This window comes from Octopus sinensis, linkage group LG11 (genome assembly GCF_006345805.1).
Source record: "Octopus sinensis linkage group LG11, ASM634580v1, whole genome shotgun sequence".
NCBI lineage: Eukaryota > Metazoa > Mollusca > Cephalopoda > Octopoda > Octopodidae > Octopus > Octopus sinensis.
Genome location: NC_043007.1, coordinates 2,531,141 through 2,546,931, shown reverse-complemented (window position 1 = coordinate 2,546,931; position 15,791 = coordinate 2,531,141).

Here is a 15,791-nt window from a genome sequence, read left to right as displayed (position 1 = left end):
GTTGGGGTGCGTTTTGTAAAGAGAAGTAGGTAGGGAGAATATACTTATTATTAAATTGTAACTATTAATAATATTAGAGGTGGAGGATTAAAGGAGACGATATAATACAAGCTATTACAATTCAGATTTAATGGAATAATAATCTATTGTGAAGTCATGGAGAGTTAGCCAACTGTCTACGAGACGAATAACACCTATGTCTATAAGAGAAGATAACATTTGAAAACCTATTTATCATTGAAGAATTATACATTCACAGGATAGTTAATGATACTTTAATACAGAGTTTACATTTATGTATATATGAATTGTAACGTCGGTGGGGATTGCTTCTGTTATTATTGACCAGAATAGTTTGTACTGTATATTTTGTACTTTGAGATTATGGATATGTGTAGCTAGCGAAGTAGAACATCTAGTTTTGGGATGAATAAAAGAATTAATATGTGTACGACATCTACACTTAAAGTTTACTCTGCCCCCAATATATACCATTGCCTGGTGGTTGCGGGGTGTCATCACAATGCATTTATATATTACATTTTTGCATCTGCAAAAACATTCAAGAGGGCATAAATTGGAAGCATGGCAGTTACAGGATTTTCGCTTGCTTGATAGTGTATCGTACACGTGAGGCTAATTTAAGTTGACATGTCTTCGGTAAGGGTGGATCTAAGTCGGATTTTTTAACAGAATTGGAATGAATGGTTATGGAGCTAGTACCCATTACTTGGTAATTAGGGCTGCGCGATACTGTCATCATTTTAGAATTACTTAGCCTACGAGAGTTGTTCATTGTTGTTTCCTGATACGATTGGGGTGCTATATAGGGATTTATATGTTCAATCTACTGGCCTCACAGTTTGCGACTATTGAGAGCAGCTATGATAGATCCGAGGTTAGGTGTGCAGGAGCATGAGACTTTTATTCAAAATTTACTAATAATGGAATAATACTTGTGTTGTGACAGAAAGTTTGATTTTAAGATTTTTAAAAATAATTTTGATAATAATTTCACCTTGAGGGGGAAGGGTGGTGCGAACATATCTATAAGCACATACACGCACAGACACACACACACACACACACACACACACATATATATATAGAGAGAGAGAGAGAGAAAGAGAGAGAGAGATGTGAATAGGCTTTCTGATCTATCAATCTATATATATGTATGCATATATCTATATCAATATATATACATACACACACACTATATATTATATATATATATATATATAATAATATATATATATATAATATATATATATATATACACATATATGTTTTATTCTCTCTCTCTCTTTCTCTGTTCATCTCCACTTCATTTCTTTTGAAGAGCGTAGGTTCCAAGATAGATAGTTAGATATATAGATAGATGATAGATAGATAGATAGATAGAGATAGATAGATAGATAGATAGATAGATAGATAGATAGATAGATAGATAGATAGATAGGTAGATAGGTAGATAGATAGATAGATAGATAGATAGATAGATAGATAGATAGATAGATAGATAGATAGATAGATAGATAGATAGATACATCGATCACCAAGCCTATTTGCTCTTCAATAACTCCGTCATTTATTCAGATTACATGTTGGTCTTTACAAGACAACAACTGTTATGAATCGAATATCTTCCAGTGGATTGTTCTATTATATTTCGGCTCGCTTGTTTTATTGCGGACTTGTCATTTGTGCACGGTATACATTCGGTGAGGCAGTAGAAATTACAAATGGATCTTTCAGTGTTGAAATGCATATAAATTCAGCTTCAATCATTTAAACATTTATCTTTGTCACAGAATCCTTCCGTTTGCCAACGATACTGGGTTGCAATCATATGCAGATAAAAGTTAGACCCACAGGCTAAATTTCTATTTACATGAGCAAAGGAAAGAATTGTCATATATTGCATTTCAACAATCCACTGAGATATAACATATCCGCTTATGAGTGTATATATATATATATACATATATATACAACGTATGAATAGTATGTGTTAACGTATATGTGTCACTTTAAAGAAATTGTAACTATTTGGTTGTAGTAACACAATTAATGAATAACCGTCGTCCATGACAGTACCCATCCTTAGAACAATAGAACAAACAAAATTCGAATCCTTTTCCAATGACAGAATCGATTAACTTGACTGTGTTTAGCATTGCATTTTCAAACTCTCCCGTATATCAACTTCCTTGTTCTGGTCGTTGACTTCTTTGAATTTCCTATCAAAACGGTATCGCCTTCTCTGGGACGGACCTCTCTTGTATCTCTTCATCCATACATCTCTTCTGCAATTTTCTTCAGGTTAGAATGCTTACGTACCTTCTTCATAGGGATCTATCAGAAACAAATATCGTCAAACTTAGAGGCGGCATTCCCAAGCAAAACTTGTCGCTTTTAATATAGCCATAGGTTTTCTGCTAGTGAGCGCGGCTTCGAGAATCATCTTTCCTGTTATATTGTAATCACACGTTCGTAATACCGAAGTTGTGTCCTCTATCTACGGACAAGTAGCAGCTCGATATACGGAGTTTATTTCGACCTCTCAATTTTTCGATGCTTTAATCGTTCCGTATTTTCAAAATTGTATCGAAAAAAAAATGAGAAAATTACTTAATAAAGAGAAAATCTAAAGGATCGGAGTAATCGATAAAGTATCAAAATATAACTTTATGTTTTCGAAATTGTATCCGTGCAATAACTATTCGTATATTTCTGTGATGGTTATTGTAATTGAATATGCTTCACATATATCGGTTTCGTTTTCTGATACGTCAAAAATAGTACAAATTAAATTTGTTATATGTTATGTAACAAAAAAAAAAAACAGCAACTTAGTTTTATAACTGTAAATAAATGTTTTCAAAAAATGGTTCACCTAATTAGTTTTTAGCAAAAATATTACAAAATTCTAAGTTTTTCGATCTGTCGACTTTATGCCATTCAGCATTCTGATGTTTGCGTCACTTGGAATATGGTCATCATGTATGTATATATATATATATATATATATATATATATATATATACGTACATACATAAATAAATAAATACACACACATATATAGATATATATTAGTGTGTGCCAGTATATATACATATATATATATATGTGTGTGTGTGCGTAACTGTGCGTGTGCCTTTACATGCATATATACCTATGCATATATATATATATACATGCACACAAACACACATATAAATTCCCACGAATATTTATACACACACGCGCACATATCTTCCTTAGTTTCGTTAGTTCTAACCGCAATGGAATGTTAAGTTTTATTTATTCATATGCATACCTCTCTGTGTTTATAAACGTGTGCTTCTATCTTCGACAGCGAATTTGTTTTGTGTGTGCCTGATTGCGCTCGTTTGTGTGTAAGTCTGTCTTTCTAAATACGCCTTCATGGGTGAGAGAGCGAGTGTGTGTGTGTGCGCCTGTCCATGTGTGCGTGTGCGTGCACACATTCATAAAATAACCAAGACCATAGCTGCCCTACTTGAATCTACTCGTGTTTATTTGGTTTTAGTACCTCATACCAGCGTATTTGAAGTATGACAACTTCGTTTCTATATTTTTCATTGTTTTAGCTATTAAATCTATTCTGCTTCATTATAAATATATCCACGGTAACATAAAACGAATAATTTTTCATGACATAACATTTAGTGTTGACATTAGAAAAATTAATGATTCCAAGCATTTACTGAAATTGCTGGCTTTATTGACTCACATATTTAGTTAATAGTACCAAAAATATATTATTACGATCGCAAAACTTTTCAGTTAACGAACAGTCATCGATCAATCGTTTCGCTCTGCCTTCCATGACATTTATAAACCATTCGAATTTTAAGTCTGACACTTATCATTTATACGAGTAACAACTAATTTTAGTTCTGTTACGTTGTGTGAATTAGTTAAACATTAACATTTAATTCTATAATAATATCAGAGAATTATCTCCATAGATGAAGCTCACCAAGTAAATTCAACACCTCTCTATGCTTATCCGTTTTGTAGAATTTTGGGTGTTTTTTTTTTACAGTGATGGTATTGATGGAACCAATACGAAACAGATTTATTAGGATGTTTCATATACCATCCAACTGCTTCTCAGGATCAATGGAGTAAAACCGAAGGTGCATTAGAATTCAATAAGGTTCGAAAATTGATTAACGATTGTCAACATTTTGTTTTCATTCTACAGAAGTATTAGTTAAATTTGCTCTGCTTAAATATATTTTCTTTGCGGTACATATATTATATAATCCTTGAATGCTGTAAGGAGTGAGATTTCCCTTGAGAGGACCTTAATATGAAATAAACGGCAAACAATTACGGTAAGCAAATCAGTCGCTCCGGTTCTTTGTAGCCAACAGATTTGTTTAGTATATAAACGGATTGCCATCCTTCTTCTCTTCTCTGGTCAAATTGTCACCGTCACTTCGGATGAGAACCAATGAGGTTCGAAAATCGATTGAGGCAATTATCAGTTTTTCTTTCTTTTTCAGTCTATTGAGAAATTAAATACATTTCTTCTATCTATATTTATATCTAATACACAGGTTACATACATTTACAGATTTAGTATCCAATGGGACACATGGTTAATATCGTATAACAGAGTTAAACCGACTTCAACGGTTCCAATATTCTTTGTTCTTTGTCCAAGGAAGGAAAGCGATATTAGCTAACAAATCAATCGTGTTACCCAAATGTATATACTTACACACACACACATACACACATATATACACGCTCACACTCACAAGCACACACACATATAGGAGTATTTTATTAGCTAATATTCAAACGTATATAACTATATATAGAGAAGTGAATGTACTGATATGCAGGTTATGCGTGTCAATATACAAAGTATATTAAGTACATGAAATACAAATCTGTGTATGTATCATTACACGCAAAAAGGTCTGACTGACACAAAAAGAAGTTCAAAGATGAACTACTTTCTGTCGAGACCTCAAATGTAACACTTCTTCCCTGAAGACGGAGGCTCGTCTCGTCCGACGATGCAATCAATGTACAGACATTATTTTGGACTACCGAGGACCAGAAACAGCTGTTAGATTTCTAATACTTTTCTTCCACCCCTTCAATTAATTGGTATTATTTCTATTCTATGGAAATCGAAACTTTTTGTATGTAAACATACACAGGTTTTTTTCGTATTTATTCTATCCAATATACTTTCTATATTGACCTGCATAACTTGATGTTCCTTACATTTACTTCTCTAGATGCTCAACTTTAAATGTCTTGAGCACTTCAAAATGTATTCTATGCGAAGAATATTTGATTCTCATCTATTAACTATATAATTAAACATATAAATATATATATATATGTGTGAGTGTGTGTGTGTGTGTGTGTATATATATATGTGTATGTGTGTGTCTGTGTGTGTATGTATGTATGTACGTGTCTATCTGTATGTGCTTGTGGGCGCGCGAGTGCATAATATTACAAAACGGAACGACACACTTTTTAACAGAAAGTGACATAATGCATACTAAAGTTCATACATGCATGCATAAAGGAATATCTGTGCCCGTCCGTGTACGTGTGAGTGTATGTGCGTATGTATATGTGTATGTATATGTGTATGCAGCAGAATTCTTATTCACGATCATCATGAATGGGCGGATTAACAAAATGGGAACATATCTTTGCTGCCTTTTAACTATTATACCAACTTTATCTGATTATAGAAATGTCTTTGATAGAGTCACTTAAACCGAAGGAATATTTTGACACCGATACAGGATGAATGTGATTGAAATAAAAATGATAATGCCCTCGCTTTCTATACAGACTGATTGGTTCCAAATGATTCCCGGATGACTATGTATCGGTAAATCTCATCAATTCACATAGTAGAATTTTGATTAAGCTAAAATTAGAACTAATCAAATTAATTTCAGTTCACTGTCCATTGAATATTCGATTCTCAATACAATTCCAACAATAGCCATTTCGAGTTGTACACATTTGTTTTACATTGTGCAACAGGGGAAACGAGATCGAATTAAGTAGTTTAATGTTGATGTTAGTGGAAAGGGAAAATTATCCAAAAGAAACATTAAGTAAAAGAAACATAGGCGCAGGATTGTTTGTGTGGTAAGTAGCTTCTTACCAGACAGACGTGTTGTTTTTTGCTCCGGCAAATGTCACGTGTTAACGTGAAATATTGAACATTTTATGGCAACAGGTAGGACATTTTGGATATTTTTGGAAGCACAGTGAGGTTTATTGCTTGCCGTTGATACTTTTTTGGCATTAATGTTAATTAGTGTTAACACTTTTTCTGCGCGTAATAAGCTTCACTGTGCTTCGGATGTATTTGTTCTGCCTGTTGGCATATTTATTGTCTCACCTTTTAGTGAGAATTGTGTATTTTGAGAGGCATAGCCCCTCCTCAAAAATTAATTTGTTCGCTTGGATTTACCACGGAGAACCAATTGTGCTTGGATTTACCACGGAGAACCAATTGTGCTTGGATTTACCACGGAGAACTAATTGTGCTTGGATTTACCACGGAGAACCAAGTGTGCTGCAACTAGGAGTACCCTGTTTCGTGAGGATTACCAGTTGCAGAACTGTGTTGCCATTATTTGAACTGTCTTCCTTCGTCCTTTTCTCTGTTCTGTCTTTCTGTTCTGTCATTGTGTTTTTTTTCTTATTGGACTTTTGTTATGGCAAAAAAGGAGTTAACCATATAGGAGTTAACACCCCCGAAGGGTTACCTGAAGGAGCTGGAGGACAAAACCGTGGTGTTGAGGACAAAGTCACTCAACACCATAATAGTTTTTCCGAAAGCCACTATTATGAACGAGCTGGCAGACTATATGCCAGCCGTTAAATACATTCAACGGGGAGCCAAATACGCAACGATTTGGTTGCTGTTTGACTCCCCTAAAGCAGCTTGCAATTTCGCAAGCAAGCCCATTGAGGGCGAAGAGATTTTGTTTCTCCCAAGCTACAAGGGAGAAAAATTAATAAGATTATGGGTCTGCGGCCTGCCACCCGGCTTTGAGCCCGAGTGGGTGGAAGATTCTATCCGCCGGGGTCTGAGTGGTGGTAGCGCCAAGATCCTGAACGTAAGAATGCAGCCTGCGGCTGATTGGGAGGGGTCAATGGCTACTTTGACTCTATGGACCCAGTCAGCCAAGAGTCTGGTTTTGCCGGACTTTTTGAGGATGGTCGGGTCCAAGTATCCGGTGATGCTTGAGGGACGCCCCCCCCCCAAGTGTCACCTGTGTTTGGAGACCGGCCACATTAAGAAGAACTGCCCCAGGAACCAGAGTAGGATCCTGGAGAAGTTAATATCAGAGCCTCTCCCTGTCCCACCAATGGAGGGAGAGAAACAGAACGAGGAAGCGGTGGCTTCCTCAACAAGAAAACGAAAAGTGGGAAACAATGGTGACCCACTAAAAGACCCGGAAGCTACGGGAGAAAGAGTGGACCCGGCGTGTGCAACGCCGGAACCTCAACCTCCCGTGGCCCAGGGTAAAAAGAAAAAAAGAAAGAAAAGAAACGGGACGCCGCCAGCGGATTGTAACACGCAGACGGCGTCTCCCATGTGTCCTCCAGCGGTTGTAGGGCCGGAGAAATATTATGTGGTCCTCTTCCACAAAGGAGGCACACTAGAGAATGAAATAGGTAAGATGAGGAAGAGAAACCAATGGGAGGGACTTCGGTCCTGCATGGAGTATCCCGAGTGGCCTTCACAGCTGGCTGCGGAGATCCTACTCGAAAATGATATGTGCAGGATCGAGAATTCTTTCCCGGAGGATCTCTTGCAAGTTATACCTATATGCGGGGGCCTGACGAAGAACGATTGCGTCATTAAAGCAAGAACGTTCATCGGTCAGGTAACGTGAACCTGTATTTGGGTTGTATTGCTATAGAGGTTTATTGCCTCTGGAAAAACTTTTGAAATTGTAAATTGTAAAATTTGGAATTTTTGTTTTGAAATTTTTGAATTTTTGTAAAATTTTGGAAATTTTGTAAAATTATTGGAAAAAAAAGAACATTGTTTTAGAGAAGCAAGAGTCGGCGGGCGCTTTTTGACTTCTCCCATCACCATCTTCATCCACCACCACCATCAGCCATTAATGTCTTTGTCCAGCCCGTAGCTACTCTGTGTGCTGCCCTAGTGGCAAAATTGTTGAAATAAAGTAGCTTGTTTACCAACCACATGGTTCCGGGTTCAGTCCCACTCCGTGACATCTTGGGCAAGTGTCTTCTACTATAGCCTTGGGTCGACCAAAGCCTTGTGAGTGGATTTGGTAGACGGAAACTGAAAGAAGCCCGTCGTATATATGTATATATATGCGTGTGTGTATTTGTGTCTGTGTTTGTCCCCCTAGCATTGCTTGACAACCGATGCTGGTGTGTTTATGTCCCCGTTACTTAGCGGTTCGGCAAAAGAGACCGATAGAATAAGTACTGGGCTTACAAAAGAATAAGTCCCGGGGTTGAGTTGCTCGATTAAAGGCGGTGCTCCAGCATGGCCGCAGTCAAATGACTGAAACAAGTAAAAGAGAGTAAAAGAGTAAGGTAGCACAGAAAATGTTAAGAAGAAGGAAAAGTACATATTACTGGACGGGCAGCGTGACATATATTTTCAGGCAGATGCTTCGATTTACGTTGGTCCAGTGTGCTAAGATGTAATTGTGTACCAGCCGCGTCTTTTTTTATTAATATTATATTTACGATTATAAAGTAGTAACATATATGTTATTAATGTTATTAATTTTTGCTTTACTAGTTTTTTTTATTTTCATATTTATCACTACCATATTTGGTATCAGGTTTCATGACTTTACAATCAACTTTAGTATTATTTTTACAATATTCTTAATATTTTTTCATAATTTTCAAAATTTAGCCATTTATCATAGGGTTTATATCATCACTTTTTTATTTTTCTCTCTATACATTATTTATTTTATTATTATCTGTAGTTTAATTCCATTCAATATATATTATATTTGGGTTACTCCTTATTTTATCTTTACTATTTTCATTGGATCTATAATATTATATTTTACACTTATATTCTGCTTTTTCAAGTGCAAATAAGTTAGTCTCTTCTCTATGTTTGTAGTTAATGTTGTTCATTGATATTGGATGATTGCTCATATTATTTCTATACCTTAGATTGGTATTAGGCTTAAGATACGTACAAATCTATCAGTTGCAAGATTAAAGTTGATAATTAAAAAAATGACCGAGTATTTTCGTGTTCAATAGAGATTGAAAGACTATAATTTTTAAAGAATTTATGTAATATTTCCTTATACATTTCCAATTTCCTATTTGATGGGTTTTTAATTAGACACAGCGCATCAATCCCCGGATAATCCGCCCGTAATTTCAAGGAATGTATTATATAAGTTATATAGAATGTATGTGAGTACTAGGACTGTTATCTGAACGAAGTCTGCGGATCCCATGGTTGTGTCAGATGAATTACAGGAATCTAATCAAACCCAATATTTATTATCAAACTTAATTACTGATATTCTAGCTGTGAAAATAGCATGACTTTTTTCACATTTAAGTTAGTGAAATTTCTCAACGAAAATAAGAGCCATATTTAGTGTTATAGGAATACTAGAAGAATAATAGTTGTCAATATCCACTGGTAAAAATTTTAATTTATATTTGTTAACAATACTGTTGAATCAACGTATTGCTTCTTGGGTGTTTGCCCAAAGTTCAAATTCATTCTTTTTGCTCGGTATAGGTGAGTATTTATCTAAGACATTCTGACTTAATGTACCTATGTCAGATTTTGCAAAACATATTAGTCTAACTTTAGGGTTAATTTGGAAATTTTCTTTATGGTCCTTCAAATTGATTCTTGGTCTTTTAGAAATAAATGGCTCAGTTCTATCCTCAATTCTATATTCCGACATTTATTTTCTTAGATTCCAAGTTAATAATTCTTATTTACTACTTTATAATTCTTTGTAAATTCATTCGGAAGAAATTCATGGTACTTATTAATATACAAATTGTACAGATTTCCTGTCTTATCCGAGTGTACTATAATTCTATTTTCCTTTTGAGTTCCAGGATTCAAGATTCCAGATTCCTTAATAGGGAATTCCGTATAAGTGGATATTTACGAAACTTAATTTCTTTTGCTATATATATATATATATATAATCAAAATAAGCAACAAAGATATCCAAAGATAGTGCAGTACAATCGTTTCATGCGACTTCATTTAATTAAACAATGCAAGTATTACATCAGTTTTAAAATATAGAGCAATCTTCAGGTGCATATTGCTCTATATTTTAAAACTGATGTAATACTTGCATTGTTTAATTAAAGGAAGTAGCATGAAACGATTGTACTGCACTACCTTTGGATATCTTTGTTGCTTATTTTGATTATAATCACCCCCATTTTGATTTATATGGATTATACCATACCAAATTCTGGTGCCTTTAACTTAAGTACTATATTCAACTGAATATATATATACATATATATATAATATATATATATATATAATATATATATATATATATATATAATATATATATATATATATGAATTCGAAATTTTCGCGAATCTATGAGTGTATTTTGGGAATGATGTTGAAATATTATTTGTTACTATTACTAATTGTAACATTAATGTTGAACGAAGATCATGACATCAAAACTCTGTGTTGCCTCTTGGCATTGTTCTTAGTCAGAATATTCTTCAATGGCCTTATCTCTTACTAGTGTTTCTCTTTGTTACAACCAATCACCTACGATTCAGCACATATTTCAGAAAGGAAATAAAGACCACACCCTTCCTCCATTCAGATTTAATGTGTCCAGAAATATATTAAAACATGTAACCTTTAAGACAATATAACGTGTTTTGAAATATTTTATATTTAGCTGCTATTTCCGCTAAGGAACTTGTTATTGCCAACGTTTGATAGAGGAATTTTGCTTCATTTTGAAAATTGACACCTATTTTTAACGTTATTTGTTCAATAACATGTGATGCGTGTCGGGACTTCGGTAATTAGATGATTTAACGACGCTAGGGTAATGATATTTTGTTATAAAGTTTGTGGAGAATATGAGGTTTGGGGAGGCGACGTTATAGTTAGCTTAGTGAATGGTGTAGATATGTTGGAGGAAACCGTTTTAGATGTGACAGGAGTTCAGTTATACTGCTATTTATAGATCGGCTTGTTTGCGCTATAATGTTTACAGAATAAATGTATCTAATTAAGGATAATTTAATGAACCATCGCATGCCATTTATCTCTCTCTCATCTCTCTATCCCTGTTTCCTTTTCTCTCTGCTTCTCTCTCTCTCTCTCTCTCTCTCTATATATATATATATATATATATATATATGTATGTATGTAATGTATATATGTATATATATATATATATATATATATATATATATATTATATATATATATGTGTGTGTGTGTGTGCGTTTGTGCCTAAATGTATATGTGCATTTGTATATATATATACTTACAGTTTTATATTTATATATATATACACACACATACACATTATATATATATACATACACAAGTACACTTACACATATATAAGCATATACATACACACACATACACACATATATATACACACACACATAATAAAAATTGATATTAATATATATATGTATATAGATAGGTAGATAGGTTGGGAGGTAGGTAGGTAGGTAGATAGATAGATAGATAGATAGATAGATAGATAGATAGATAGATAGATAGATAGATAGATAGATAGATAGATAGATAGATAGATAGATAGATAGATAGATAGATAGATAGATAGACATAGGTATCCTCTATGCATAAGATATATGTTGTAGGTAGATTAATTAGAAAAACTTATTTCCTTTATAGAATAATATCTTCGAATTATTCAATTGGAATCATAAAAAGGACAGCAAGATTTCAATGATTATTAACCAGAAGGAAATAATATTACTAAATTAACGACTCGTGATGAGGATTCATATTGTTCTTAGAAACTTCTGACGAGAAAAAAGAAAAATAAAGCCAAAAACATGGAGTTGTTAAAAACATTTTACGTTCTTTGATGTGTTTTGAAGACAGTTTCCTTCGCATGATTATATTTATATAATGAATGATTGTTAAATTATACACAATACCTATACTGTTTTATGTTCTTTCATATGATGAGCCAATACGTAAAATTAGCAATTATATATATATATATATAATATATATATATATATAATATATATATATATATATATAATATATATATATATATATACATACATACATACATAACATACATACATACATACATACATATATACATACATACATACTACATACATACATACATACATATATACATACATAACATACATACATACATACATACATATATACAACTACATACATACATACATATATACATATAGTGCACTTTCCCCTGATGGTAAATAATAAAATAATATATATATTCATATATACGTTTATGGGTTTATATACTTATATGAAGGAATATGAATATATATATATATATATGCGTATATAAATGTGGATGCATGCATATGTAAGTATGTTTGTATGTATATACACACACAAACACACATATTTTTAAGATTCGCAATTTTCTATTTAGAAATTCATTTGTGTGTGCACTAATGAAAGCAGTTTATTAGAATGTCAAGTTTGTCACGAATAACTACGATCACACACAGACGAAAAGTATCATAGAAACATATATGCATACACGCACACATGCACACACACACACACACACACAAATATATCCATATGTGTGTCGACGTATGTAATGGAAGCACTCCGTCGGTTACGACGACGAGGGTTCCGGTTGATCCGAATCAACGGAACAGCCTGCTCGTGAAATTAACGTGTAAGTGGCTGAGCACTCTACAGACACGTGCACCCTTAACGTAGTTCTCGGGGATATTCAGCGTGACACAGAGAGTGACAAGACCGGCCCCTTGAAATACAGGTACAACAGAAACAGGAAGTAAGAGTGAGAGAAAGTTGTGGTGAAAGAGTACAGCAGGGATCACCACCATCCCCTGCCGGAGCCTCGTGGAGCTTTAGGTGTTTTCGCTCAATAAACACTCACAACGCCCGGTCTGGGAATCGAAACCGCGATCCTCTGACCGCGGGTCCGCTGGGCCATTGCGCCTCCACCGACGTATGTAAATCTTGTGTATGACTGAATTGCACCTTATAGTGGATCTTCGGCTCAGGATTTGCATGGTTTTTATGTGTATGCCATTGCCTATGAGACTGTATTGCCCGTGAGTTTACGCTGTGGTAATTTAGAAGCCTCTGTCAGGTCTTCATCTGTAGATTAACTACGCTATGCGATGAGAATCAATCTGAACGTGGTTACAAAGGAATATCTGCGGCTTGTGTCAGGGAATTCATTAAAATTTGGGGTGACGGATCCCTAGCTCGTATCACAGCACCATTCTAAGAGACACTCTTATGAAAACCTGCGGTTTCATACGATTGCTAGTCACCTCAGTTCAGGCCTGTCATTAGGTACTAATTACAGAGATGCAGAGAATAGCATTCGAGTTGTGCAAACGTTTGTAAATATCCAATTACACACTGATTTGTCTTTAGTTTGACTTCATTTGTCATTTCATCCGAATTACAGACAAGCACGGAAAACTATGACCCATGACAGTTACATTTAATTCAAACGCTGCAGATCTGCAACAGGACTAAGCAGCCGACAGAGAGATCTTGAGTGGTGAGTCAGATATTTCATTGACAACGAGGAATATCGGTGTATGCATGCATGTGTATATGTATGTATGTGATCACGTGATCACGTGACCGACCAGACCATCAGATGTTGTTACACGTCGCTGGTCACAATGCGTTCGCATTGTTTTAGCCTTCGAATGACGCCACCCCGCTGGCTAAGCGAGCAGGCCAACAGAAGAAAGAGTGGGAGAAAGTTGTGGTGAAAGAGTACAGCAGGGATCACCACTCCCTGCCGGAGCCTCGTGGAGCTTTTAAGCGTTTTCGCTGGGAATCGAAACCGCGATCCTGCGACCGCGAGTCCGCTGCCCTAACCACTAGGCCATTGCGCCTCCACATGTATGTATGTATGTGTATGTATCTATGTATTAATGTATGTATGTATGTATGTATGTATGTATGCATGTATGCCAGTATGCATAATTTTTCTTTGGGTGCTACTTTAGTTCTTGATAGTTCGAGACGGTTGCTAACAAAGCGGTTGCAAAACCCGATGTTCATAAGTATGTTTTGAGTTTGTGTATTAGATTAACTGTCTATACATGCACCCACCTGTGTACATTTATCATTTATTCACATAAAATGGAGAATTTTTGAAATGTCTTGCAAATTTTCACTGAACCGCTAACAGACTGTATCTGGAGGGTCCTCATCAGTTTCTATTACCCTTTCTCCGTGAACGGGGAATATTGCTTAGCCTACCTTCCTAACCAGTGAAGTAACATCACTCAAAAGCTATGACGGTGCGGATGAGCACGTTGTGATGTACAAAAGCCATGCGATAGACTTTTCGATACAGTGATGCCGAGATATTATATATGGAATGTTGATATCATAAGCCATATAATCATTGTATAGCTTATTTTATTTTTCCTTTATCCATGTATTTCACATACTCAAATGATATTAATCAAGTCAGCCTCTTAGTTTTCATTAACACATTTATTGAGCACTCTGTGATTAATGCTGTGTTTGACCTGGCAATATTACTTTGCGCTTAGTTCATATGCATTTAAGTTAATATATTACACACACATACAAGCATATCAATCCATGCACAACGACACCCACATATTATTGTATGTAAATATATCGGGGGGGGGGGCTGTTTGTGTGTGTGAGTATCTCTATGTGAATATGTATTTTTATATTCTTTCTACCGATGTATCATTCACGCTATCAGCATTCCTCTCTAGATTTTTTGCGTAACTAATTTGCTCTATCGCAACACGAATATATAATTTATTGCGGGGAATATGTATATTTCTTTAATCTCTCTCCCGCTATATCTCGCTATATATATATACACACATACGTACACATGCACACAAGCAAACATATATGAATGTACATATGTGTTTGTGAGTGCGAACTCATATATATATACATATATATATACATATACATATATACATATACATATACATACATACGTATATATATATATATATATCTATATATATATATATATATATATATACATATATATAATATACATATATATATATATATATATATATATATATATTATATATATATATATTATATATATATATATATATATATATATATATATATATGCACACACATGCATAATCCTTCAAATTTCATGATATCTTAGCAGCCAGAGAGCAAGTGCAATTAATACAAAATGATAATAATGATGATGACGACGGTGCTGATGGTGGTCGTGGTGGTTGTGGTGATGATGATGATGATAATAATAATAAATGAGTTAATGCAGTACCAGGCACTGGCTCTAATGACTTCTGATCTTAACTAATTGGAAGTGTTATCATGTACAGTATTTTGTTTTGGTATAAATGATAGGCTACAGCAAATATCCTGCTCAATACCACATATATATTTACTTGTCAGTTGTTCGACGTTCAGCAGCTGAGCATGTATTCTGATGGTTGGCAATATGTACATCTGTGGTCACGTGCAGAAGTAGTGTGGGA